Consider the following 27,344-nt stretch of genomic DNA (forward strand, 5'->3'; position numbering starts at 1 on the left):
TTTCTTGTGGCCCCGGACTACAGAAGACAACACCCTGCAACCCACTGTACACTACATGACGGAAGGTACTATATTGTTGCTTTTCCTGTTCCAATTATAAATGGAGAAACTGATAGCCAGTATGCTCCTATACAAGCCCTACCACCTTCTTTTGTATTTATGTGTTGCTGTCAGGTACAATGTAATGAATTATATCTTACTTGCTTACTTTTACACACACACACACACACACACACACACACACACACACACACACACACACACACACACAGAGAGAGAGAGAGAGAGAGAGAGAGAGAGAGAGAGAGAGAGAGAGAGAGAGAGAGAGATTCAATGTTTTTCCTGAATCCATGTCCGTGAATTCATCATTTCCTCCAGCAATGTTTGAGCTTAAAATACGCTTTACTGAGCTGCAACAGCGTGACAACAGAGATATTGGTCTCTTCATCCCTTTGGCAAACAGGAGTGACTTGCACTCTTTGCCAGCCACATGAGACTATTCACCACACAAGAGATTCTCAACAAATATGAGCTAGGATAGGGAGAATTCTGTGCCATGTTCTATGTAAAATCTAACTCGAGTGCCATCATCACGACTTAGCACTGCCTTTGCTTTAAGTAGTAGTTTGAAAAGTAAAACCAACAACATTCAATTGTATGAATGTATTATCAACTTCTCCTTCTGAAAGTAAGGAAATAATATATTCTCTAAAAAATAAAAACTGATTTGGTTTTGATGGGGGTTTCCAACAGAATGATAAATATTTGTTCCCCTATAATAAGACCTATCTTATTTCAAATATGCATTACATCACTAACTCAAGGCATTTTTCCAGAGAGACTGAAATATGCAGTTGTCAAGCCCCTATTTAAGAAAGGTGATATGAGATATGTCAGTAATTACCAATCTGTTCCACTGCTGATATTTTTTAAAATATTTTGGGGGGGGGGGGGGGGGGGTGTAATTTATTCTTGCATAGTATCTCACCGTAACAATAATAATATCTTCAGCAAATCACGATTTGGATTTCAGAAGAATTACTCTACTGAGAATGACATTTACATGTTCACTCACCAAATGGTAGAGAGCTTGCCCACGAAAGACAAAGGTCCCAAGTTTGAGTCTCAGTCCTACACACAGTTTTAATCTGCCAGGAAGTTTCATATCAGCGCACACTCTGCTGCAGAGTGAAAATTTCATTCTGGAAACATCCCCCAGACTGTGGCAAAGCCATGTCTCCACAATACCCTTTCTTCCAGGAGTGCTAGTTCTGCAAGTTTCGCAGGAGAGCTTCTGTGAAGTTTGGAACGTAGGAGACGAGGTACCGGCAGAAGTAAAGCTGTGAGGACTGGGCGTGAGTCGTGCTTGGGTAGCTCATATGGTAGAGCACTTGCCCGTGATTGATTGGTTGGATTAAAAGACAGGGAAAGGGACCAAACTACGAGGTCATCAGTCCCTTGTTCAGAATAAAACAATGCCACAAGTGTGAGAATAAAATAAACGAGACTGACAACTCAAAACGGAATGAAAGGAAAAATCACAAGAACAATTACGGGCACCAAACATGTAAACGGACAAAAAGGGACCCAAAAACAACAGAAACCCAAGAAACGGGATGAAGAAATTAAAACAACAATTACCACGGCTGGTTGAAAAAAAAAAAAAAAAAAAAAAAAAAAAAAGGAGAAGCCAGCTACTCTGCAACACATTAAAACCTCCACCTTAAACGCACTAGGGTGGAGGACACAGAGGGACAAAGGACATGCACTAAAACTTAGATCACATGATAAAACCCACCCTCACGAATAAAACGTAAAACTAAATCACCCAATGAGGCATTGTCAGATAAAATTAGTGGGAACAAGTCTGGTAACCCAAGATTTCATAGCTAGGCAGTCAAAGTGGGACAGTGCACCAGAATATGGGACACTGTCAACTGGGCGCCGCACCGACACTCAAGAAAGTCTTCACGGCGCAGGAGGTAAACCTGGGTCGCCCAAGTGCGGCCAATGCGGAGCCGGCAGAGGACAACTGAATCCCTGCAAGAGGTCCGCATGGAAGACTTCCACACATTCATAGTCTCCTTAATGACAAGCAGTTTGTAGTGTGTACTGTTACGCCATTCCGTCTCTCAAAGCCGAAAAACCCTACAACATAAGTCAGAACGCAGGTCAGGTTCAGAGATGTCCATCTCCAAAAGCGGTTTCTGCGTAGCCTGTTTGGCCAGCCTGTTGGCAAGTCTGAACAGCAGGACCAGTCCAAGGCACAGATGGACTCCTGGATGGACATTACCAAAGGATGGCGAGGGTAGCACTGGTCAATAGCTTGTAGGCTGCTGAAAGAGTCAGTACACAGAAGAAACAATTCTCCGGGGCAAGAAAGGATATACTGAAGTGCACGAGAGATGGCCAACAGCTCTGCAGTGAATACACTGCAGCCATCAGGCAAGGAATGCTGCTCAAAATGGCCTCTGTGGACATAGGCGAAGCCAACATGGCCATCATCCATTGAGCCATTGGCATAAACCACTTCAGAGGCCCAGAACACATCAAGAACCGAGAGGAAGTGACAGTGGAGAGCGGCAGGAGTAACTGAGTTCTTAGGGTCACACAAAATGTCTAGACGAATCTGCAGTCTAGATGTACACCATAGAGGTGTATGCAGATGGACCTAGATGGGATGTGGTAAAGGGAAGGACTCAGGTTCAGACAGAAGGGATCGCACGTGAACCGCAATTCTTAGCCCTGACCTGGGCCACTGATGCGAGAGATGAACTGCCGTAGGTGGAAAAAGGAGACGGTAATTTGGATGCGCAGGAGAATTACAAATGTGGGCAACATAACTGGTGAGCAGTTGTGAACGTCTGATCTGCAATGGAGGGACTCCGGCCTCCACCAGGACACTGGTCACCGGACTCGTTCTTAAAGCTCCTGTCACTAGGTAAACGTCACAGTGGTGCACTGGGTCAAGTACACGCAACGCTGAGGTTGCCACCGAACCATAAACCAGACTCCCATAGTCAAGGCAGGATTGAACAAGGGCTTTGTACAACTGCAGCAGAGTAGAGCGATCTGCACCCCAGTAGGTGTTGCTCAAGCAGCAAAGGGCATTGAGGTGCTGCCAGCACTTCCCACTTAAGCTGACGAAGGTGAGGTAGCCAAGTCAATCAGGCGTCGAAAGCCATTCCTAAGAATTTATAGGTCTCCACTACAGTGAGTGGATCATCATGAAGGTAAAGTTCTGGTTCCGGATGAATGGTACGACACTGACAGAAGTGCATGACACACGACTTAGAGGCCAAAAACTAGAAGCTGTGGGCAAGAGCCCATGACTGTGCCTTGTGGATGGCTCCCTGTAGGCACCACTCAGCAACACTAGTACTGGTGGAGCAGTACGAAATGCAGAAGTTGTCTGCATACAGAGAGGGTGAGACGGGCAGCCTACAGCTGCTGCTAGACCGTTAATGATTACTAAAATAGTGATACACTCACTCAATACAGAGCCCTGCGGGACCCTATTCTCCTGGATATGGGCGGAACTATGGGAGGCACTAACTTGGACACGGAAAGTACCGAGCGACAGGAAATTCTGGATAAAAATTGGGAGCAGGCTTGCGAGAACTCACCCATATAATGTGGCAAGGATATGATGTTGCCAGGTGGTGTCATACATTTTGTATAGATCAATAAAGACGGCAACAAGGTGTTGGCATCTTGAAAAAGGCTGTTCGGACGGCAGACTAAAGGGACACAAGATTATCAGTGGTATAGCGCTCCTGGCAGAACCCGCCCTGACGTGGAGCCAGTAGGCCATGTGACTGCAGGACCCAACTCATCCACTGACACACCATACGTTCCAGCAGCTTACAATGTTGGTGAGGCTGATGGGCCGATAGCTATCCACATCAAGCGAGTTTTTACTGGGTTTGAGTACCGGAACGATGGTGCTCTCCTGCCATTGCGATGGAAAGACGCCATTGCACCAGATCCGGTTGAAGATGACAAGGAGATGGCACTTGTAGTCAGATGAGAGATGTTTAATCATCTGACTATGGATCTGATCCGGCCCAGGAGCTAAGTCGGGGCAATGTGCAAGTGCGCTGAGGAGCTCCCACTCCGTAAATGAGGCATTATACAGTTCACTGTGGCATGTAGAGAACGAGAGGACTTTCCTTTCCATCCACCGTTTGAAGGTGCGAAAGGCTAGGGGGTAGTTCGATACAGAGGGTCGAGCAAAGTGCTCAGCAATCGCGTTTGTGTTGGTACATAGCATGCCACTGATGGTAATGCTAGGGACACCTGTTGGGGTCTGGTACCCAAAAAGATGTTTGATCTTTGTCCAGACTTGGGAAGCTGACGTATGGCACCCAATGATCGACACGTACCTCTCCCAACACTCCTGCTTCCGTCATTTGATAAGTTGGCGAATGCGCGTACAGAGCCGCTTAAAGGCTATCAGATGCTCTAGGGAAGGGTGTCACTTATGTCGCTGTAGAGTTCACAGACATTCTGTAATTGCCTCAGCGACTTCCAGCGACCACCAAGGGACTGTCATTTGTCGGGGGCACCCTAAAGAGTGAGGGATTGAGTTTTCTGCCGCAGAAACGATTGTGGTAGTCACCTGCTCAACCATTACATCGATGTTATCATGTGGGGGAGAGTCAATGGTGACACGAGAGGTGAAAGTTTCCCAGTTTGCCTTGTTTAAAGCCCATCTGGACAGGCGTCTGTGGGCCTGACGATGGGGCAGTGACAGGAAGCTGGCAAAGTGGTCACTACTACCCATGTCATCAGGTGCTCTACAGTGGATAGATGTGAGAAGTCCTGGGCTGCAAATTGATAAATCAATGGCCGAGTAACTACATCGAACCACGCTGAAATGTGTGGCGGCCCCAGAATTTAAGAGGCAGTGTTCAAACTGAAACAGTAAAGTTATGACATCTCTCCCTCGGCCAGTAAGCGCAGTGCCACCCCACAAAGGGTTATGGGTGTTAAAATCTCCCAAAAGTAGGAAACGTTTAGGGAGTTGATCAATCAGTGCAGCTAATACATTCAGGGGTACTGCACCATCTGGAGGAAGACATACACTGCAGACAGTCATTGCCTGCATCATTCGTGTTTGACAGTCACAGCTTCAAGAGGGGTTTGAAGGTTGGTTGGTTGGTTGGTTTTTGGGGAAGGAGACCAGACAGCGTGGTCATCGGTCTCATCAGATTAGAGAAGGAAGTCGGCCGTGCCCTTTCAGAGGAACCATCCCAGCATTTGCCTGGAGTGATTTAGGGAAATCACGGAAAACCTAAATCAGGATGGCCAGACACGGGATTGAACCATCGTCCTTCCGAATCGAGGGGGTTTGAAGGGGCACAGTTTCACTACAGACTGAGTTTAGGACATAAACGCAAACTCCACCTGACACTCGATTAGTCGCTATGGTTCCTGTAATATCCCTTATAGCCGTGGAGGGCAGGAGTTCACATTACCAGGAACCAGGTTTCCTGGAGGGCAAGGCAGGTGTAAAGCTTAACAGTTGCCATAGCTCAGCCAGGCAGTGGAAAAAACTGCCGCAATTCCACTGGAGGATGACATCATAGTGAGACTGGGAAAGCATGGAACATTCAATGAGGCAGTTTACGCCTCAGGGTCACCTGCTGCCACTGACTTTTTGCCTGAGCAGTCTATATCCATTGTGTCTGAGGGTCTGGTGAGATCCAGGTCCTCAGCGGACGCCAGAATCTCCAGCCCATCCTCAGACGCAGAGCTGGTAGGTAGCGGTGGTGTGGGTGCCAATGCAAGTTCCTTGTTCTTATGGGTCTTCTTTTTCGATTTCTCGTGCAGTTCCTCAGGTTTCCCTGGCTGCTTTTGGGCTCTTCAGCTATTGGCAGGAGTCCCACTAGCAGAAACCTGGGAAGGGAGTGACCCAAGGGACCCCTTCCTAGCGAGAGGAGCCAAAGAAGCCTTACGCTTCTCTGGCCCAGAAGTGGGGACTGAAATCCCCAATTGTTGGGGGGGGGGAGGGGGGGAGGGTGTAGCCCCTGAAGTAGATGGTGCGGGAGCAACAGGGAGGGAAGTGCCCCCCACCATCGAAGGGGCAGGTGTAGTCTCCCAGTTCTGAGAGGCAACAACAGGAATTCGAGGAACTGATGGGGCGACAACTGTTCTCATAGCGGCGGCATATGAGGAGGTCATAGCCACAGGATGTGGGTGCTCAAATTTCCTCTTGGCCTCTGTGTAGGTCAGTCGGTCCAGGGTCTTACATTCCATGATTTTACTCTCTTTCTGTAAACTCCAGCAGTCTGGTGAGCAAGGTGAATGATGCTCTCTGCAGTTGACACAGATGGGAGGTGGGGCACATGGAGTATTGGGATGCAATGGATGTCCACGACAGGTGGGGCTGGAAGTACAATGGGAAGACACATGGCCGAACTTCCAGCACTTAAAAGCACCGCATCAGGGGAGGAATATATGGCTTGGCGTCACAGTGGTAGACCATCACCTTGACCTTCTCGGGCAATGTGTCACCCTCTTGGCCAAGATGAACGCACCGGTGGCTACTTGATTATCCCTCGGACCCCGATGGACGTGCCGGACGAAATGAACACATCGCCACTCTAAATTGGCGCGCAGCTCATCGTCAGACTGCAAAAGAAGGTCCCACAGGAATATAATACCCTGAACCATATTTAAGCTCTTCAGAGGCGTGACGGTAACAGAAAAAGCCCCCAACTTTCGACAAGTGATTAATGCCCATGACTGGGCAAAGCATTCTGTTTTTATCAAAACTGACCCAGAGCGCATTTTGGACAAGCCCTCCACCTCCCCAAACTTGTCCTCCAAATGCTCCACAAAAAACTGAGGCTTCATGGACATGAAAGATTCCCCATGAACTCTTGTACATATGAGGTAATAGGGCGAATAAGCTTCACTGCCATCCTTAGCCTGGCATTCCTCCGATGGTGTGGCCTGGGAGGGGAATGACATGGGGTCACATTTCTTAGCATTAAAGTTAGAATTTGCCTGCTTAGAGACTGCTGGCAGTGGACCACAAGCAAGAGATGACATACTACACTTCATGGCGTGTCATCCGCCCTGATGCCACCCAATCCGACCAGGGGCCCAGACGCAGCAAAGGCCAGCTGGCAGGATGGCCATTGCCGGGAGTCCCAATGCCCCAGGGTGACGAGCATTTACTCCTTGGCATACATGGGGAGTTAACGGTGCAGGCATCAACAGGGCCATACCTGTGTTGTCAGGGGACTACAACCAACAGGATACATGTCGGCCCCACCACAACAGACTGGCTACCTTACTGGATATGAGGTGCAAGGAAGTCCATGGTTATCGTCGGCACAGTAGTGACACTGCATAGTGCATGGTGGAAAATGCACCCAGGGGGTGTCCTCGCCCAAGAGATGGAGAATGGGCGGAACTGCAATGTGACGACGAGAAAGTGGGCTAAAGATCTCAATGCACGATGGACACGATGCACCATGTAAGGTGCCCTTCCCAAATTGGCTTGCTTTTCAGGAAAATTTTGAAAAATGGAGGTCAAGCCCTACAGGGGGACTAACACATAAAGGCCAAAAAGTGAGAGGCTCCTTCTAGTCACCTCTTACGACAGGCAGGAATACCTCAGGCCTATTCTAACCTCAAGACCCACAGGGGAGCACTTGCCCGGAAAGGCAAAAGGTCCCAAGTTTGAGTCTCGGTTCAGCACACAGTTTTAATCTGCAAGGAAGTTTCAAATTTTACATGCGTTAAATAATAAAGTAGCACCAGTTGGTATTTTCTGCAACTTAGCTAAGGTACTGGACTGTTTGAATCACAGCATTCTCCTACATAAATTGACGTTTGATGGGATTGATGGTATAGCCAATCAATGGATAACGTGATATCTAACCAAAAGTATGTGGAAAGTTGTACTAAGAAAATGAACCAATATAATCCAGAGACATTATTCTGACTGGGTGGAAATCACATGTGGGATTCCGTCAGACTCAAGTTTACGTTCAGTATTGTTCCTCATGTATGTAAACGATCTTCCATTTAATATACAACAAGCAGAATTAGTTCTTTTTGCAGGTGACACTAGTATTGTAATCAATCCAAGCATACATCAAAAACAGAAGAAAATGAAAACCATGCTCTTAAAAGCATTACTGACTGGTTTTCTGGGAATGGTCCCACTCTAAATTTTAAAAAGACGCAATATATTCAGCTCCCGACATCTAAGGGTACAACATCAATGGTAAGTCTAACACATGGTGAGGAAATAATAAATAGGGTGGAAACTTCAAAGTTCTTAGGCGTCCATATTCTCACGTAGAAGAAGATGTAATTAGATGAATGACGAACACTAACTCCACTTAACGAAGGTTTATTCAGCACTTGCACATACAAGAGCGTGAAGTGAACTGCCTCCGGCCAGAACACATACAGTATATATACAGCTACAGAACATTCCAGTACAATGATTCTTGACATTTGTGGATACTTCTAGAATGTACTCAAATCGAATATAGAAATTAAAATTGTACAGTCCGGAGCTTCGAATTTACCCTGGGTGGCAGGATCCTTGTAGGGCTTCATTCGAAGGACGTGGACCGTATCTCTGACCTTTCATTGTCTTGCGTCAGGGTCAAAATGTTCAACTTCATAAGTAACATTAGACAACTGTCTTACAACCTTATAAGGTCCAAAGTAGCACCTGAGGAGCTTCTCAGAGAGACCAACCTTCCGAACAGGAGTGAAGATCCAGACGAGGTCACCAGGCTACTTTGTGGACTCTTTGCTCAGAGAATAAGTATGACCTGTGGCTGTGATTATATCAACTTCACACAGAAAATGAGAGAAAGAAACATCACAATCATCATCATCATCATCATCAGGCCAACAGGACGGGGATGGTCCATGAGAATGCATGAACCTTACTGTAATATCTCCTCCTCCACAATTCACCTTCTCAACAATTCCCAAATACCAAGAAGAGTCATATGCACATGCAACATAGCAGTTGGGCTGCACAGTGCATTCTGGTATTAGTGGCGGAAGTGCATCAGAGAAGTCATGCACAATACTAAGATCTGTATCACAGCTCCGCCATTTTGCTCCGATCGTGGTTGGTGATATTGGTACAATGTGATGCATAGATCATGTTCCAGGAATTGTTTTTGTACTTGTGAAGCACTGAGAAAAATAATGTCTGACTTCTACCATTTCATCCTTTGAAACAAAGACAACTGAAATGCCTTGCAGGTTTTCGCGACAGAATTCAAATACCTGAGAAGCTGTAAGTATTTGACCTTTGTAAACTCTTTGAAAACTTGTTTTTGTAACAAGTCTTTTAACAGTACCACCAATACCATCACAGGGAGATTTGCCATGGCTGGTAGCAAGAAAAGGACCAGTTGCACTTTATGTTGAAGTCGTGCTCATGGTAGCACATATTTCTGAGGTTCTTACAATTTTTATATTGTGCAGCACAACCATCATCAATGAAATATTCAACATACGTAAAGTGAATTTCTGGAAATTCACACTTTAAAAAATTCAATACAGTCTTCTGAGTCTGGTACACCATGGCAACAAGATGTTCTAGATCATTAGAAACAATACAAATACTTTTTGCATGCAACTGTTTGTTCTTTTTGTAATATATATGGACAGTGTGAAGAGTGCAGGTGCCACTGTTCCAATGGTACCCCTGAACTTAATCTTGAACAACAAAATTGAGATTTGCACTGAAATCCATTAAAATTAACACTGATCCTTCAAGTGTTTCCTTCTTCATTTTCAGATAATCAGATTTTCATTGAGAAATGAAAGAGTGTGGAGTAAGTTTTTCAATTTTCTTAATTAGTGTGTCACAGAATTCTGATAGAGAAGTGATTTGAACACTTAAAGTCATTCTATCAGTTGATACCCATTGACCATACTGAACCATCTCTTCAGGATCATAGTCTTCTATTTCATTTTCTAAGTGGGTTTGAAGTAATGAACTGGTGGGGCATTTTTCAGACAGACGAAGCATACAGGCTCAGTTATTTATATCACATGTTGTTATTTTAATTATATCTTGCTATGTTTCTTTACCAGAAATGGAATTTAGAAGCAATTTTACGTTTTGGTGGTAAATGCACACACACACGGTATGTGTTCCTGATGATCCTTCAAGTATACACTGTTTTGGCTGAAGAGAAGCAAATTTTGATAATCCTACTTTGTCTTCTGGATACTTCTTTTTATGGAGAGAATACAGTTCAGTTAAATTACTTAAAACAAGACGTTTTTGTTGATAGGTATTTTTGCTGGTGCTCACTTTTGTCTTTTTTCCCAGGCATTATTCTTGTGTTTTCGTCATCCAAGTAAGCTCTCAACTTTTTGCACTGTATAATGTAGCAATGTCTTTCCTCTTTTCTGCTCAGCCATTGATAAAATACCCTTCTGCATTAAGAGAGCTCGTGCTTGTCGTACCAAATATTCAGAAACCTGAAATTTGGAACAGACTTTCTGTCGAGATCAAGTTGGTGGCACAAGAGTAAGTAACTAAATTTTTTCATGATTATTTGCATATTCAATTTTCTGTTTGATTTTGTTGATGAGTTCATCATGATTTTTTGCATTTTCTTCCAGTTCAGTTAAATCACTGTCAGGGATAGTGCTTGCATCAGCAGCCAGCTCAATTTGATATGTATATGAATTTTAGTTTTCAGAGCCCCAGCTGCTGAATCCAATTTTCATTTGGCTGCTATACACCGACTATGCCGAAAAACTGAATGCAGCTTTGCAGCAGATATTCCTAAGCTAGTTAAGCTAATATTGAGCACAGTTTTTTCAGGAGTATGCACCTTCACATTACTGTCATTTATATAGTCTGGTGATGAGTCGCCACTTGCTTGGTTTTTTTTTTTAATTAATAAAAAGTTTGATACAGGTTGGGCACATTTTCTCCCCAGGAATAACACTAAAGCCTCTCATTTTGAAGGTCTTTGCCTTTTCTAAACTAATTTATGCAATCCAGATGAAACGAATCATTCATGGCGCTTGAAGGGATCACAGCAAACTTTCTTATGTAGAGAGAATCTGTGAGAGAATCTGTCTTTGTGTTTAACACACACACACGAAACACTTAAATCACAGTATGAATGACTGTTGCTTTGTTCTTGTTCTTCACTGGTCAATTCATTCACGCAAGTCAGAGCATTATCTTGCAGATACTGTCCAAGAAAACACTGCCTACTTGTACTTTCCATACTGTTTCAGTCAAAAAACCAATATCTGTCATAAATAATTAAAAATATGATTGGAGTAAAATAAAAAGTAATTAAATAATGAGAAATCACTCTATCCCATTGTTTCATTACAAAAGTATTTCACATTATTATTGCAACATTAGGGTACTTACTTATGTTTTGGAATGAATAGTTAAAAACTGCAACAACTGAATTTTTAACCAATAATTGACTCTGAGTACAACTCGGTAGAAGAGCTCAGAACTGCATGCTCAGTGAACACATGACTCAAAACAAAGGAACTTGATGATGCATTACATGTAGTGGCAATAAAACAGTGTTCTCAGATATGATTTGTTCCTAGGAAAATCCAGTGAAGTCAATTTCAGCAATTTAGGGGTGACATGAATTGGCAACATCAATATTTCTTTTAAAATAATGTTGTTTTTCACACTTCCCGTTATTTCTACAAACTGTTTCTTTTTGTGTGACATAATGGAATATTTATAATAATACTGTAAATTTTTCGAAGGTATCTATGAGGGGGCAATACCTTAAAAAATTATAATGGCCATGCATGAATTTTGTTTAAAAGAAATTATTTACAATTTTTTCTGAGATGTAGATGATGGATATTCACTAAAAGAAGCATTACTATAAAAATATAAAGCTTCCTCTTTAACTAAAAATCAAGCTTCCACTGCAAAATCTGTAGGAATTATTCGTTTTTAAATTACAAAGGAGCTTGTGTATGAAAGCCTAAATTCCTGAATTTATACAACTTCTTATCATCATAAGTGAAAAAGTAATTGACCTGCAACATTTACATTTTGGAAATGTAAATATATGTATGTAAAGTTCCACCACCCAAAATTTCAAGGATCTGCATGATGATGGGTGTCATTTCCTAAAATTTCTGGATGATTTGACGTGGAATGACCCACCATCAACATGGACTTTCAGAGATGAAAGCCCACTCGTGTATCCTTTATGACTGCACAACACAAAGCTTTACACCTCGCCTGGGCCCATCAACACCAACATTTGGACTGTCGATGACTGGAAACATGTTGCCTGGTCGGACGAGTCTCATTTCAAATTGTATCGAGTGGATGGACGTGTACGGGTATGGAGACAATCTCATGAATCCAGGGACCCTTCATGTCAGCAGCGGACTGTTCAAGCTAGTGGAGGCTCTCTAATGGTGTGGGGCGTGTGCAGTTGGAGTGATATGGGACCCCTGATACATCTAGATACAACTCCGAAAGGTGACACATGTGTAAGCATCCTCACTAATCACCTGCATCCATTTATGTCCATTGTGCATTCCGACGGACTTGGGCAGTTCCAGCAGGACAATCTGACACCCCTATGTCTAGAATTGCTACACAGTGGCTCCAGGAACCCTCTTCTGAGTTTAAACACTTCCGCTGGCCACCAAACTCCCCAGGCATGAACATTATTGAGTGCATCTGGGATGCCTTGCAACAGGCTGTTCAGAAGAGATCTCCACTCCCTCATACTCTTACGGATTTATGGACAGCCCCGCATGATCCATGGTGTCAATTCCTTCCAGCATTACTTCAGACATTAGTTGAGTCCATGGCATGTTGTATTGCACCACTTCTGTGTGCATCAAGTATAGTTTCAGAAATATTAGGTACTGAAATTTTCATGGATATTAATAAAATGTTCCTAGCCAATTCTTTGTCACAAAACTTTGAAACAACACACCATACACAGTTCAGAATTTGTAAGGTGTTTCCAACCAGTATATGCCTAAAATATGATGACAAACACATAGAAGTTGACAGTGTTAAATTATTGGGATTACAGCACGATGGTAAGTTCAACTGGAAGCAGCACACCACAGAACTCCAAAGCCCCGAAATAAATCTCTATTTGCAGAGTGAATGTTGTCAGACATAGGTCATAGAAAAATTAAAAAGCTGGCATACTATGCTTGCTTTCATTCCATAATGTCTTACAGGGTTATTTTTCGGGTTGACTCATCAAGCCAAGCCCAAACCTGGTACTGAAGTTTTTGTCCAAGATAAAGATAATCTATTTATGTACTTACAGAACCCAGGGCAATGACACACTCAGATCTACGAAATGTCACAAATCTCACACAAAGTCTTTTGAGCATTGGTGTACCACTGTCATGGAGAATGAGTCATTAAGTGATGCCTTTGATTATTTCTTACAAACCATTACCACTCACTATCTTTAATGAATAGTGTTTCCTCCTCATTAAATGCGATAGATTTAATGCAAGGAAAAAACAAAAGAGAAATGTAACTGATGAGTATACACTTTACTTAAATAATATAAGGATTACATCAGAAATGTACCACGACAAGTCTTGCACTAATAATGAGTATAAACATTCATGTTCCAAATTAAAAAAGCTTTCCAGAAAATATACCTTTTCTGCAAAGAAAAGAGCCAATGATAACTATATTTTTCATTTTAGTAATGAATGTAAAGCAGCAAGGAACATAGTTAAAGTGGAAACAGGGCTCCTTTAAGAGCAGATGAGCTAAATAATAGAGTCATAAAGTCTGGAAAATTAATTATGGCAGATAAAAGTAATTTAGATGACAATGAGGATAGACTTCCATATTCACAGGAAACAGAGTCAGCAGTAGACTTGCCAAAAGCAACTCCAGAACTGAAAACATACATTAGGATTTGGATTAGATTAGATTTCATTCAGTTCTCGTTCTGTAAGCCCAAAAATGAGATAATTCTTGAGGGTATGGAACACATCAGAAAGTATAACATAAAAAACATACAACATGTGATAATATAATAGTCACTTTCCTGATTGTGTGTTAGGAGATTGTTAAGATATGTGAATACATTATAGTATACTGGAATTGCTAATATTTAAAGAAGAAATACACTGTCAGAATGAAACATAGCTATGTACTTTTAATAAATTTATGATACACAAAATACCTAATCTTGACTGTTGAGATAAAGTGCTGTCAAAACTGAAATCTAACATACCTTTTTACTTACACTGGTCTAACAGTCCCTGCAGAAAATAGATACTATATACATTCCACTGTCTTACCTTACAACATCAGGATGTTTCGAGAGGGAACATTTCTATACAGCCTGAAACTGGCAATTGTCTTGCCCATGTACAAACAAGGAGGCAGAAATTCACCCTAAAATTATAGACCTGCACCAATAATATAAAAAAATTATTGAAAGTTTAATGGAAGACCAATTAAATGCAGCGTTCCCACAAGTTTCCTCAAGTGGAATTCCCTGGTTTCCAGCCAAGTTTTAGCATTTTTCCCTGACAAATTCTGAGCTCTCAAGGGTAAGTAAAGACATAAGTAGACAAAAAAATTTTACCGACTTCTGTATTTCTCCCCCGTGTGAGCAAAAATGTTAAGTACCAACATCAAGATCTTTTGTAATGACTGTTTATAGATGGAGAAAGCAGGCAAAATAGTATGTGTGTTTCGCTAAGACCACTGTTATTTTATTTCAATAAAACAAAACACATTTGGTGACAAAAACACACATTTCCTTGGAGTTGCAAGACAGATTTAAAATACCTTCACTGATTTGAGAAATAACCTCAGACAAAAGTAGGCCTCTTGAAAGAAGTGTATAAGGCAGTGAAGAGCTGTGTAAACCAACAGCATGGGTGACCGCCATTAAAATGTTGATTCTACTATGTTCGTTATTGTCAGTTATTAACCACTGTGTTATGTCTATTATTTTACAGGTAGTGTGCAATTTTTCTTTTGAGAAATATATTAGTACATAGCATACAAACTGCCAGCGACAGCCACAATTTTCTTCCTATCATCCATGCTTTCTGATATATAAATTACTTTCAAAGTGCCAAAATGTATAGAATAAATAAAATGTCTATAAAATGCCGCACTGTACAATGTACTTGGGGTGACGCAGTCAAAATTCCTGAAATCCATCATCTGTGGCCTCTGACCTGCCAAGAAGCACCGCAGTCCTGTGTCCTTGGATAAATCACAAAAATCCAAAGCATTATGCAACACACAAACAGACGCAGCCTGTGGTCAGATTGATGAGACAAGATCTGACGGACAGAGCTTGCGCATTAGTGGGAAATGATGGGCTTCAGATCAGAAGGCTTGATCCGTTAGAGATACCCACAGAAATGGCCTGCGGTTATGGCCTGTAGTGGAAGTCCACTCACGTGGCCAACTATTCACATGTCACAGATAGCATCCTGATTAGATGATAAGGAGGTAATCAATCCACGCAACACCCGCATTGAAGAGCCAAAGAAACTAGTACACCTGCCTAATTTCGCGTACAGTCGCCGGCAACACACGGAAGTGCCACAACATGACGTGGCATGGACTCAACTAATGTCTGAAGCAGCACTGAAGGGAATTGACACCATGAATTCTATAGGGCTGTCCACAAATCCACAAGAGTACGAGGAGGTGGAGATCTGTTCTGAACAGCACATTGCAAGACATCCCAGATATGCTCAATAATGTTCGGGCCTGGGGAGTATGGTGGCCAGTAGAAGTGTTTAAACTCAGAAGAGTGTTCCTGGAGCAATTCTGGGTGTGGTGTCGCATTGTCCTGCTGGAATTGCCCAAGTCCGTTGGACTGCACAATGGGCATGAATGGATGCAGGTGATCAGACAGGAAGCTTATGTACGTGTCACCTGTCAGAGTAACATCTAGACTTATCAGGGGTCACATACTACTCCAACTGCAAATGCCCCACACCATTACAGAGCCTCCAACAGCCTGAACAGTCCGCTGCTGACATGCAGGGTCCATGGATTCATGAGATTGTCTCCATACCCGTACACGTCTATCCACTCGATACAATTTGAAACAAGACTCGTACAACCATGCAACACATTTCCAGTCATCAACAGTCCAATTTTGGTGTTGACAGGCCCAGGCGAGGTATAAAGCTTTGTGTTGTGCAGTCATTAAGGGTACACAAATGGGCTTTTGGCTCTGAAAGCCCATAGCGATTATGCTTCATGGAATGGTTCGCACACTAACACTTGATGGCCCAGCATTGAAATCTGCGGCAATTTGCAGAAGAGTTGCACTTCCGTCACGTTGAATGATTCTCTTCGGTCTTTGTTGGTCCCTTTCTTGCAGGATCTTCCAAAGTAAGAGTGATTTCAGGTGTGCCGCAGGGGAGTGTCGTAGGACCGTTGCTATTCACAATATACATAAATGACTTTGTGGATAACATCGGAAGTTCACTGAGGCTCTTTGCGGATGATGCGGTAGTATATCGAGAGGTTGTAACAATGGAAAATTGTACTGAAACGCAGGAGGAACTGCAAAGTATTGATGCATGGTGCAGGGAATGGCAATTGAATCTCACTGTAGACAAGTGTAATGTGCTGTGAATACATAGAAAGAAAGATCCCTTATCATTTAGCTACAATATAGCAGGTCAGCAACTGGAAGCAGTTAATTCCATAAATTATCTGGGAGTAGGCATTAGGAGTTATTTAAAATGGAATGACCATGTAAAATTAATCATCAGTAAAGCAGATGCCAGACTGAGATTCATTGGAAGAATCCTAAGGAAATGCAATCCAAAACCAAAGGATGTAGGTTACAGTACACTTGTTCACCCACTGCTTGAATTCTGCTCACCGGTGTGGGATCCGTACCACGTAGGGTTGATAGAAGAGATAGAGAAGATCCAACGGAGAGCAGCGCGCTTCGTTACAGGATCATTTAGTAATCGCGAAAGTGTTACGGAGATGATAGATAAACTCCAGTGGAAGACTCTGCGAGAGAGATGCTCAGTAGCTCGGAACGGGCTTTTATTGAAGTTTCGAGAACATATCTTCACCGTGGAGTCAAGCAGTATATTGCTCCCTCCTACATATATCTCGCGAAGAGACCATGAGGGTAAAATCAGAGAGATTAGAGCCCACACAGAGGCATACCAACAATCTTTCTTTCCACGAACAAAACGAGACTGGAATAGAAGGGAGAATCGATAGAGCTACTAAAATTACCCTCTGCCACACACCGTCAGGTGGCTTGCGGAGTGTGGACGTAGATGTAGATCTTTCTCCAACCACAGCGATGTCGGAGAGTTGATGTTTCATGAGATTCCCGATATTCAGGATACATTCGTGAAATGGTCATATGGGAAAGTCCCCACTTCATCGCTACCTCGGAGATATTGTGTTCCATCACTCGTGCACCGATTATAACACCACGTATAAACTCACTTAAATCTTGATAACCTGCTGCTGTAGCAGCAGTAACCAATCTAACAACTGCACCAAGCACTTGTTATCTTATATACCCATTGCCGACTGCAGAGCTGTATTCTGCATGTTCACATATCTCTGTATTTGGATATACATGCCTATACCAGTTCCTTTAGCACTTCACTGTAACTTGCACAAATACAATGAGAGTCAATACTAATGAAGATATGTAACAACTCACTGTAATGATGATCGCTGAGCTGCAGACAGGCACGTAGGAAACACAATCACACTCTGACAACTAAATTTTCGGGCATAGCCTTTGTCAGAAAACGAGAGTGCACATACACAATCACTCACACAACTCATGCACACATGACTGCCATCTCTGGCCACTGCATCAACAGTATCTGAGAATCAGATCCAAACAAACCTCTCCTCAAGCCTCCCTGCCTCTTGTCGGCAGCTGCTAGGCTAGTGGCAAGATGTGGTGACAGCACTGACTACAAGCTGAGGGGAGTGGTAGGGAGGAGAGAAGCAGTAAGAATGAGGGAGTAGGGAAGCAGCGCACATAGTCATCTGCACCCAGCCTGCGATGATGCATGATATCTCAGTAAACAAATCATTTCATCTACTGATACAGAAACAAGATTTCCCAGTTTGGTTTATTTTTTATTTATTTTCCTGATAGTTCCTTGATTTCCCCGACATGTATGAAAATTCCTGGATATTCCGTGATTTCCAGAACATGTGGCAGCCTTGAAATGATTCGTTTGGGTGTTACTACTTAATGAGACCCAACATGAATTCTGAAGTGGGCTATCAACAATTAAGGCAGTTGAAGAAGTTGTATTATCAGTAGTGCAGGGTTTTGAAAATAGGGAGCACACCTATACAACTATAGCAGATTTAACTACAGAATTTGACACTGTCTCGTGTAGCATTTTAATTAAGAGACTTGACAGATATGGAATACCTGAAATAGACCAAGCACTACTGAAATCCTATTTAACAAAAAGAAACCAAATGGTGTTTGTAAACTCAAATAAAACATGAGACCTTAGCAAGATAAAATATGGGGTCCCATAAGGATCTACATTGGGATCTTGCTTATGTATTGTCTATGTGAATGACCTACCCTACTTACTACCATATAAATCCATGATATATGCCAATGACACAAACTCTTATCGTATCACATAATGATATGAACTGCCAAACAAATCAACAGCTCTGTGACGGGAAAGGCACCTCACTGGTTTCAAAAATATACGTTGACATTAAATAAAAATAAAACTGAACACACCCTCTTTTAGAAAACTGTTAGGCATATACCTTGATAATAAATTATGTTGGAATACCCACCCAGAAAAGCTGTACAGTATGTTAGCAAAGGAGCTTGTGCTGAATATAGACAAATGTTGATTACAGTTACATATTGAAGTGTCCGCTCTCGTAGGGATCCTGAGGATAAGATTAGATTAATTACAGCACACAGAGGGGTATTTAAATAATCATTTTTCCCCACACACCACATGTGAATGGAATGGGAAAAGCCCTACTAAGTAGGTACAATGTGACGTACCCTCTGCCATGCACTTCACAGTGGTTTGCAGAGTACGGATGTAGAAGTAATTATGTGAGGAGTACAAGGCAAGCAATATCAATGTAATAATATTTACATATGTTAACCATTTGTACAATTATGTATCTACTGATGATGCCTTGGACTGCACAACAGTTGTTTACAGCCAAATAAATCAATTCATTTCAAAGTTTTCCACATTCAAAATTTTTATGATGTGAACTAAAGAACATCCTGCAGATGCCTGTTCAAGGAACCACGGATATTAACTATTGCTTCCCAATACATTTATTCCTTAATAATTTTTTTCATTTAAAATATACAGGGTGTCCATACATTATCTTTACAGCCTAACACTTTAACAACTTGAAAATTATATAAGATATAAACAAATGATTTTCAACATGTGATAAGATAAATTATAAAGTTTTTTTTTTTTTAATCTCAGGGTGACATAACTTGATGCAAAATTGAACTTAAAATCTCATAAAATGTGGACACCACAGTCAAAAATTCAGTGTTTGACCTGGTTCGTACATGATGTCAGGAAGAACTCTGCTTCTCTGCTTACAGCTGGTAAAATTGTTGTCTATTAAAATAAGACTATTTCGTGACTTTAAGCCGCATCATCAGGTGAACAACGTTAAAAGACCATAGGCATACCAATCACATCTAGTCAATACTACGGTGAGCGAAGGGTAAAGTAGAAGTGCCCCATTCTTTAAAATGTGCCTGCATCAGTATGAGAGCAGAGCAGCTCAGTGCAGGGCAAGGCAAAAGTGTCCCATACAAACAACAAAAATATTTCTGGTTCATAAAGATGACATCTGATACCTCAAACCACTAGACTTCTTCCTGTGGTGTTTTGTAAAGGATCTGGTATACCGAATCAAACCTACAGGACTTCAAGGCACGCATTTCCAATGCATTTGAACAAATCACCACTTCGATCTTGAATCATACATGGAGAGAAATGGAATCTTGACTAGCCATCTATGCCACTAATGGTGCACACACTGATGTGTTGTTGTTGTTGTTGTTGTGGTCTTCAGTCCTGAGACTGGTTTGATGCAGCTCTCCATGCTACTCTATCCTGTGCAAGCTTCTTCATCTCCCAGTATCTACTGCAACCTACATCCTTCTGAATCTGCTTAGTGTATTCATCTCTTGGTCTCCCTCTACGATTCTTACCCTCCACACTGCCCTCCAATGCTAAATTTGTGATCCCTTGATGCCTCAAAAGTTTACATATTTATACAGTTCAGTTTAAGAAGAACATAAAGGATTTATTGGTGGCCAACTCCTTCTAATCCACTGATGAAGTCTTAGTAGAACCAACTAATGTGTACATGTTACTAATAACATCAAATAATGCAAGTATTTGTACAGTCTGTCTCCTGTAAAAATTTATTACAGTAATGTGACCACGCATGACTAACCATAATGGAATCGCCTAATAATCAGTGTATTTACATGATTTGTGATAATTTATGTATTACCTTTTAAATGAAAATGTATTTAAGTTTGTTTTTCCCCATCCATGAGGATCATTTCACTAGGGATCTAGTAAGTTACATCAGTATGTTTGTTTTCTCTGTAAATATTTATAGTGTATTCTTGTTTTTCTGACATGTTCTAGACCCTGCAGGACCACCTCAATATGGATGGGTATATTAGAATGAAAAGTACATTTAATCTAATCTAATCTACTGCACAGAACTTTATCTTTTTAGTTAGATAATATTTACAGAAAAATTATTCGAGATCCATAACTTAACAAAGTTTTAATAATCAGAGTGAAATTTTATTCCAACACGGAATTACATACAATGTACTGTTAATTACAGTCAAATGACAGATCTAATTTCTCTGTTCTAAGAGGCAGAATATTGAGTTTTTCACTACACTGCTCTATTCCCATCATTTATGACCACCAACGAGCACTATAATAATCAACAGTCTTCATTACCAACATTTACCAAACAATGTCGCCTAAGCATGTTAGCTCATACTGTTGAAACTGTATGGGTAAAAAATGATAATCCTCGCCACAGTACGTATTCCAGTTACCATGCTCTCAACAGAATGTGTGTCTAGTGATCTCTGAGAAAATAGTAAAAAAGAAGTTGTTAACTAACGTGAGATTTTCTGTCCAATTCACTTCAGGTATACATGTGCATTTATAATCAGCACATAACAACTCTAGTCACATTGTCAGAAAGTGATATTATCTATTAGAAAGGGTGGGTACTTTTGTTTACAAAATATAAACTTTTATTACTTTACAGGTCAAAATAATAATCCATATATTACATATATATACTGCCAAAACTATGTTTAAATTTAGAAAATAAGTGTGATATTCAGATGTAAAAGAACTCCATTCAACAGTATAAAGTATCTTGTTACCAGATACTCAATGACCACACCCTTCTGCATGGAAGAATGCATGTTTACTGCACATCAACCCCTGTCTTCGCTTGTAGTATTCAACAATATTGGGCATGGGCTTGGGACATGAATACGGAATATTACAATCTACTAATCAACGAACGATACAAACCGAAACATAAAGAAAGTGTCTCTCTGTATCATGTCACCTTGCTTGACTGTTAACAGTAGGTACGACCAGAATCACATGGTAAAAATATCTCATTATTCACGTTCAGCAGCTGCCAACCAAAACAAAGGAGATAAGCGTGATATGAGACTTAGATTTATTTCGTGGAGTTTTACGAACTCGTAACACACGAACTAAACAAACATGAAAGGCACTGACAATTCACGAGAGAGGTAAGTACGGACGTAGACCCGATGTTTCAATGGAGTCTGGTCACACAAGAATCTAAATTTCTGAAAATATCTCAGTGGAAACAGAATTGTTTGTGTTTACGCGACAGTTTGCTCAAACAAACTTCTCAGCAAAACAAATGCTATCATTTCGTGCCTCACCTTATATTATCGGCATTGAAGAAGTCCTCCTCTTCTGCTGAGTAGCACATCACATGAGAAACGTAAACACGCGTCAGTAACGATTAACACACGGATTAAGTCAATTTAAGCTAGAGAATTCATTGCCCATTATCTGCCGAAACTTTTGTACTTTGTTTTTCCGCCATATTCAACAACCTTACCACAGATAACGAACCACAAACTGTCATTCAGTTGTTACTCGCTTTGTGTCAATATCGTGGTGTTGAATTCTGTGTGGATGTCGCAGATATGTCATTCAGAAAAAAGAAAATGCCATGTTATGAATTAAGGTATAGATTTTCAGAAACGGAAAATATTACTTTTGTTGTATTAAATGAAAATTGCACATTTATACGACACTGTCTTTGTTGAAAAAGTCTAATGACAGTCTTTTATAGTGTACAGTACATGAATAAAGCCGTAGTTAAAAATAAAAACCGATCTCCGCCTGTCTTGCACAAATTCATGTAGTTACTTTTCAGCCATTATCATTAGTAACGTAATGTAAAACTTGCAGTAGCCAGTTCAGAAAAATTCCTAAAAGGTGTGAGATATGGAGCGGGAAACATTCGTGCATCTCTCTGTCGTCCGCCCTTCTGCGGCCAATTGTCTGTGCTATTGTCCACCCGAAAAACATTAACTTACCAGGAGACTTCATTGTCAGTCTTTTTGTGTTTCATTGTTCTTCATTCACGATCGCTCATTTCTTTTACATTTTTATGTGCCGGTATTGCGGCGATATCAAAGAGGAAAATTTTAGTCAAACTTGCATGTAGGCATCATCTCCTAAATGTAAGCAAGAAACAAATTAAAACTCTGCAATTGGCAATGCTTTAGTTGTATAAAATGAAAACTTTATTGTGAAGAAAAAATCCATTTCAGTAGTTGCATACACAGTGCCGCCACAGTCTAACATAACAGTCGCGACACTTCTCCTCAATTTGGTTGCCTACTGCGGCAGTAGCGCGCCAAAGTGGCCACTAAGTAAGTCTGTTGAGTTCGGCGCGATAGTGAAAGCGAGTATAAGTGGTTTATTTTGGTTTGTACAACTGTTTTTACAAACGGCAGCGTCTGTAGGGCACTAAATCGCAGCAACTAGAAGAAGAAGAAGACACCTCATCTGTCTTTTTGTAGGTTTCCTAACGACACTGAGAGGTATAGACCATCATGTTACTAAACTGTACCAACAGGTTTCGCTTGCAAACTATGTGTGTGTTGAAACTTCCTGTCAGATTAAAACTGTGTGCCGGACCGAGACTCGAACTCGGGACCTTTGCCTTTCGCTGGCAAGTGCTCTACCGACTGAACTACCCAAGCACGACTCACGGCCCGTCCTCACAGCTTTAATTCTGCCAGTACCTCGTCTCCTACCTTACAAACTGGTAGAGCACTTGCCCACGAAAGGCAAAGGTCCCGAGTTCGAGTCGCGGTCCGGCACACGGTTTTAATCTGCCAGGAAGTTTCATATCAGCGCACACTCCGCTGTAGAGCGAAAATTTCACTCTAGAAACATCGCCCAGGCTGTGGCTAAGCCATGTCTTTGTAATATCCTTTCCTCCAGGAGTACTAATTCTGCAAGGTTCGCAGGAGAGCTTCTGTGAAGTTTGGAAGGTAGGAGACGAGATACTCGCGGAATAAAAGCTGTGAGGACGGGGCATGAGTCGTGCTTGGGTAGCTCAGTTGGTAGAGCACTTGCTCGCGAAAGGCAAAGGTCCCGAGTTCGAGTCTCGGTCCGGCACAAAGTTTTAATCTGTCAGGAAGTTTCGTATCAGCGCACACTCCGATGTAGAGTGAAAATTTCATTCTATGTGTGTGTTAATGATTAATGTTCCGTTTTAGAAGCAGAAAATGACTCTTGAATAGCAGACAAGATCTTTTGAAAAAGAGCCAGCTTACCTTTATATATAATGTTAAGTATTGTTCACTACACTTCGAATAAAACCAGTTCATGAATGCAGACAATAATAAACGTATGTGGAATGCAGTAACCCACACTCTTTGACATCCCAAATAAGCCACCTCATCTGACGACGAGGAGGAAACTGCCACAAAGATTCGACAATTCGTCTAAGGCTGTAGAATAGTCCTATTGCAAGAAAGCAGCCATTTCAACTCTCCATATCTCAGTGCCACATTCATCTGAATCGTCAACACAGGCCTGCTCTGATGATGAAGTGGTTGGATTAAGTGCAACTATTTGTGTATTGCAGAAGCGTGTGAAGTGTCAGGATGTGCAGATCGCTAGACTTTGTGCTAAACTATTACGGGACAAGGAGAGTGGCTATCATTTTAAGTACAGACAGCAACAGAAACTGTGTCAGGAGGATCAAGTGAACAAGGACGAACTATTTTCGAAGACTATAATGTCCCGATATTTAAAAACAGATGCCCTTGAGTTTTTGTTAAGTCAGATTAACACGCCACTGAAGGAGAAATGTGCTGCAAGCTGGAAAGAGGAAAATAAGCTGTTTGCTCTAAATTTAATATATTGCAGCATTCAGGTATAGAGATTTCGTCAGAATGTTTTATGCTTCCATCAGTGCGTACATTACAAAGGTATGTGGAAGGCATACAAGTAAAATATGAGTAATTGACAATATATTCCACCTTTTAAAGCAGAAAGTACAACATTTTTCCGACACAGATAAACTAGTGAATATCTCATTGGATGAAATGTCTCTAATGTCAAATTTAACATATGACTGCATTTCTGACAGTGTTATTGTCTTTGAGAACCTTGAATTTACATGTACTGCACATTTCTCCCACTATTTGGCTGTTGTTAGTCCCACTTAGAATAATATAAACATGAAGGTCGTACTATTGGCAACAGGTGACAATGACTAAAACACAGTAGGCCTACGGGATGACAAATGGGGCGTCGATCCCTTTTGCATGTAGAGGTACATGTCTGTGCTTGTTATGTGTGAATCTATGTGTTTCTGTTCCTCTGATATCAACGCGGTAAGCTGTAGTTCTATCCAAAGTCACAAGTGTTTCTACACAAAAGTGTTGTAGCTAGCCACTGGATTCGTGATTTTTATCCCAACTTGCACTTATTTTGGAATCATTTTTAGAAACATCTACATCTCCTGATAGTACACAAACTCTTGAGGTAAGAAAATAATTCAAATATTTTGTAAATCTTGTAGGAAAGGGATGCAAAACAAACGGTATGCTTACAACGCTTCCGACGTTCTCCTTTGTCGCCGCTTGAAGCGCTAGTGTCGCTCCAGCTGTCAAACGGTAAAACCCTGTAACAGCAGGGAGTGTCGCTACTCTTAAGGCCCGTTTACTCTGGGGAAGCATCTTGCAACATTGTGGCATGCTACAGAAATGTGACATGCGTCGTCTTGTACTATGCTACAAAAGGCAACATCTTGCGACCCATGTTGCATGCGGCAGGTTAATTTATATTAAAGCAACAATGATAATCTAAATCTGAACGAATGATCATGTACTTGGTTTCAGTGATGCTACTGTAACTGTTATTTGTAATAAGTGTACAAAATTGAAAGTTATCAATTCCATTCCTTTCCTGTGAACGAAAAGAGTAAAGATAATCTGACTATTCCTAAAAAGGATACAGAAATTAGCATTCATATTGGTGATGGACAGGTACATGATAATCATGCTCAGTTATACAATAGTTTTAAAATTGTTCAAGCAGAAGGAGCAGATTACTCAACACATGGTGAAAAATCCAATAAAAACGTGATTGATAATTAAGTAATGTTGTTGTGGTCTTCAGTCCTGAGACTGGTTTGATGCAGCTCTCCATGCTACTCTATCCTGTGCAAGCTTCTTCATCTCCCAGTACCTACTGCAACCTACATCCTTCTGAATCTGCTTAGTGTATTCATCTCTTGGTCTCCCCCTACGATTTTTACCCTCCACGCTGCCCTCCAATACTAAATTGGTGATCCCTTGATGCCTCAGAAAATGTCCTACCAACTGATCACTTCTTCTGGTCAAGTTCTGCCACAAACTTCTCTTCTCCCCAATCCTATTCAATACCTCCTCATTAGTTATGTGATCTACCCATCTAATCTTCAGCATTCTTCTGTAGCACCACATTTCGAAAGCTTCTATTCTCCTCTTGTCCAAACTATTTACCATCCATGTTTCACTTCCATACATGGCTACACTCCATACAAATACTTTCAGAAATGACTTCCTGACACTTAAATCTAAACTCGATGTTAACAAATTACTCTTCTTGAGAAACGCTTTCCTTGCCATTGCCAGTCTACATTTTATATCCTCTCTACTTTGACCATCATCGGTTATTTTACTCCCTAAATAGCAAAACTCCTTTACTACTATAAGTGTCTCATTTCCTAATCTAATACCCTCAACATCACACGACTTAATTCGACTACATTCCATTATTCTCGTCTTCATTTTGTTGATGTCCAACTTATATCCTCCCTTCAAAACACCATCCATTCCGTTCAACTGCTCTTCCAAGTCCTTTGCTGTCTCTGACAGAATTACAATGTCATCGGCGAACCTCAAAGTTTTTATTTCTTCTCCATGGATTTTAATACCTACTCCAAATTGTTCTTTTGTTTCCTTTACTGCTTGCTCAATATACAGATTGAATAACATTGGGGAGAGGCTACAACCCTGTCTCACTCCCTTCCCAACCACTGCTTCCCTTTCATGTCCGTCGACTCTAATAACTGCCATCTGGTTTCTGTACAAATTGTAAATAGCCTTTCGCTCCCTGTATTTTACCCCTGCCACCTTTAGAATTTACAAGAGAGTATTCCAGTCAACATTGTCAAAAGCTTTCTCTAAGTCTACAAATGCTAGAAACGTAGGTTTGCCTTTCCTTAACCTTTCTTCTAAGATAAGTCGTAAGGTCAGTATTGCCTTACGTGTTCCAGTATTTCTACGGGATCCAAACTCATCTTCCCCGAGGTCGGCTTTTACTAGTTTTTCCATTCGTCTGTAAAGAATTCGTGTTAGTATTTTGCAGCTGTGGCTTATTAAACTGATTGTTTGGTAATTTTCACATTTGTCAACACCTGCTTTCTTTGGGATTGGAATTATTATATTCTTCTTGAAGTCTGAGGGTATTTCGTCTGTTTCATACATCTTGCTCACCAGATGGTAGAGTTTAGTAAGAACTGGTTGTTGTCTACTCCCGGGGCCTTGTTTCGACTCAGGTCTTTCAGAGCTCTGTCAAACTCTTCACGCATTGTCGTATCTCCCATTTCATCTTCATCTATATCCTCTTCCATTTCCGTAATATTGTCCTCAAGTACATCGCCCTTCTATAGACGCTCTATATACCCCTTCCACCTTTCTGCTTTCCCTTCTTTGCTT

At 41.4% G+C, this 27,344-nt stretch overlaps 1 protein-coding gene across 2 annotated transcripts in view; it reads right to left on the reverse strand.

The window, feature by feature from the left end:
- Positions 1 to 22,225, reverse strand: part of LOC126184877 (cyclin-dependent kinase 17-like) — a 205,255-nt gene extending 183,030 nt beyond the window's left edge. For both annotated transcript variants that reach the window (XM_049927505.1, XM_049927502.1), the window contains exon 1: positions 21,990 to 22,225. The gene's annotated coding sequence lies outside the window, so the exon portion shown is untranslated. The remainder of the gene's footprint in view (positions 1 to 21,989) is intronic.
- Positions 22,226 to 27,344: the final 5,119 nt, after the last annotated feature.

Source organism: Schistocerca cancellata, chromosome 4 (assembly GCF_023864275.1).
Source record: "Schistocerca cancellata isolate TAMUIC-IGC-003103 chromosome 4, iqSchCanc2.1, whole genome shotgun sequence".
NCBI lineage: Eukaryota > Metazoa > Arthropoda > Insecta > Orthoptera > Acrididae > Schistocerca > Schistocerca cancellata.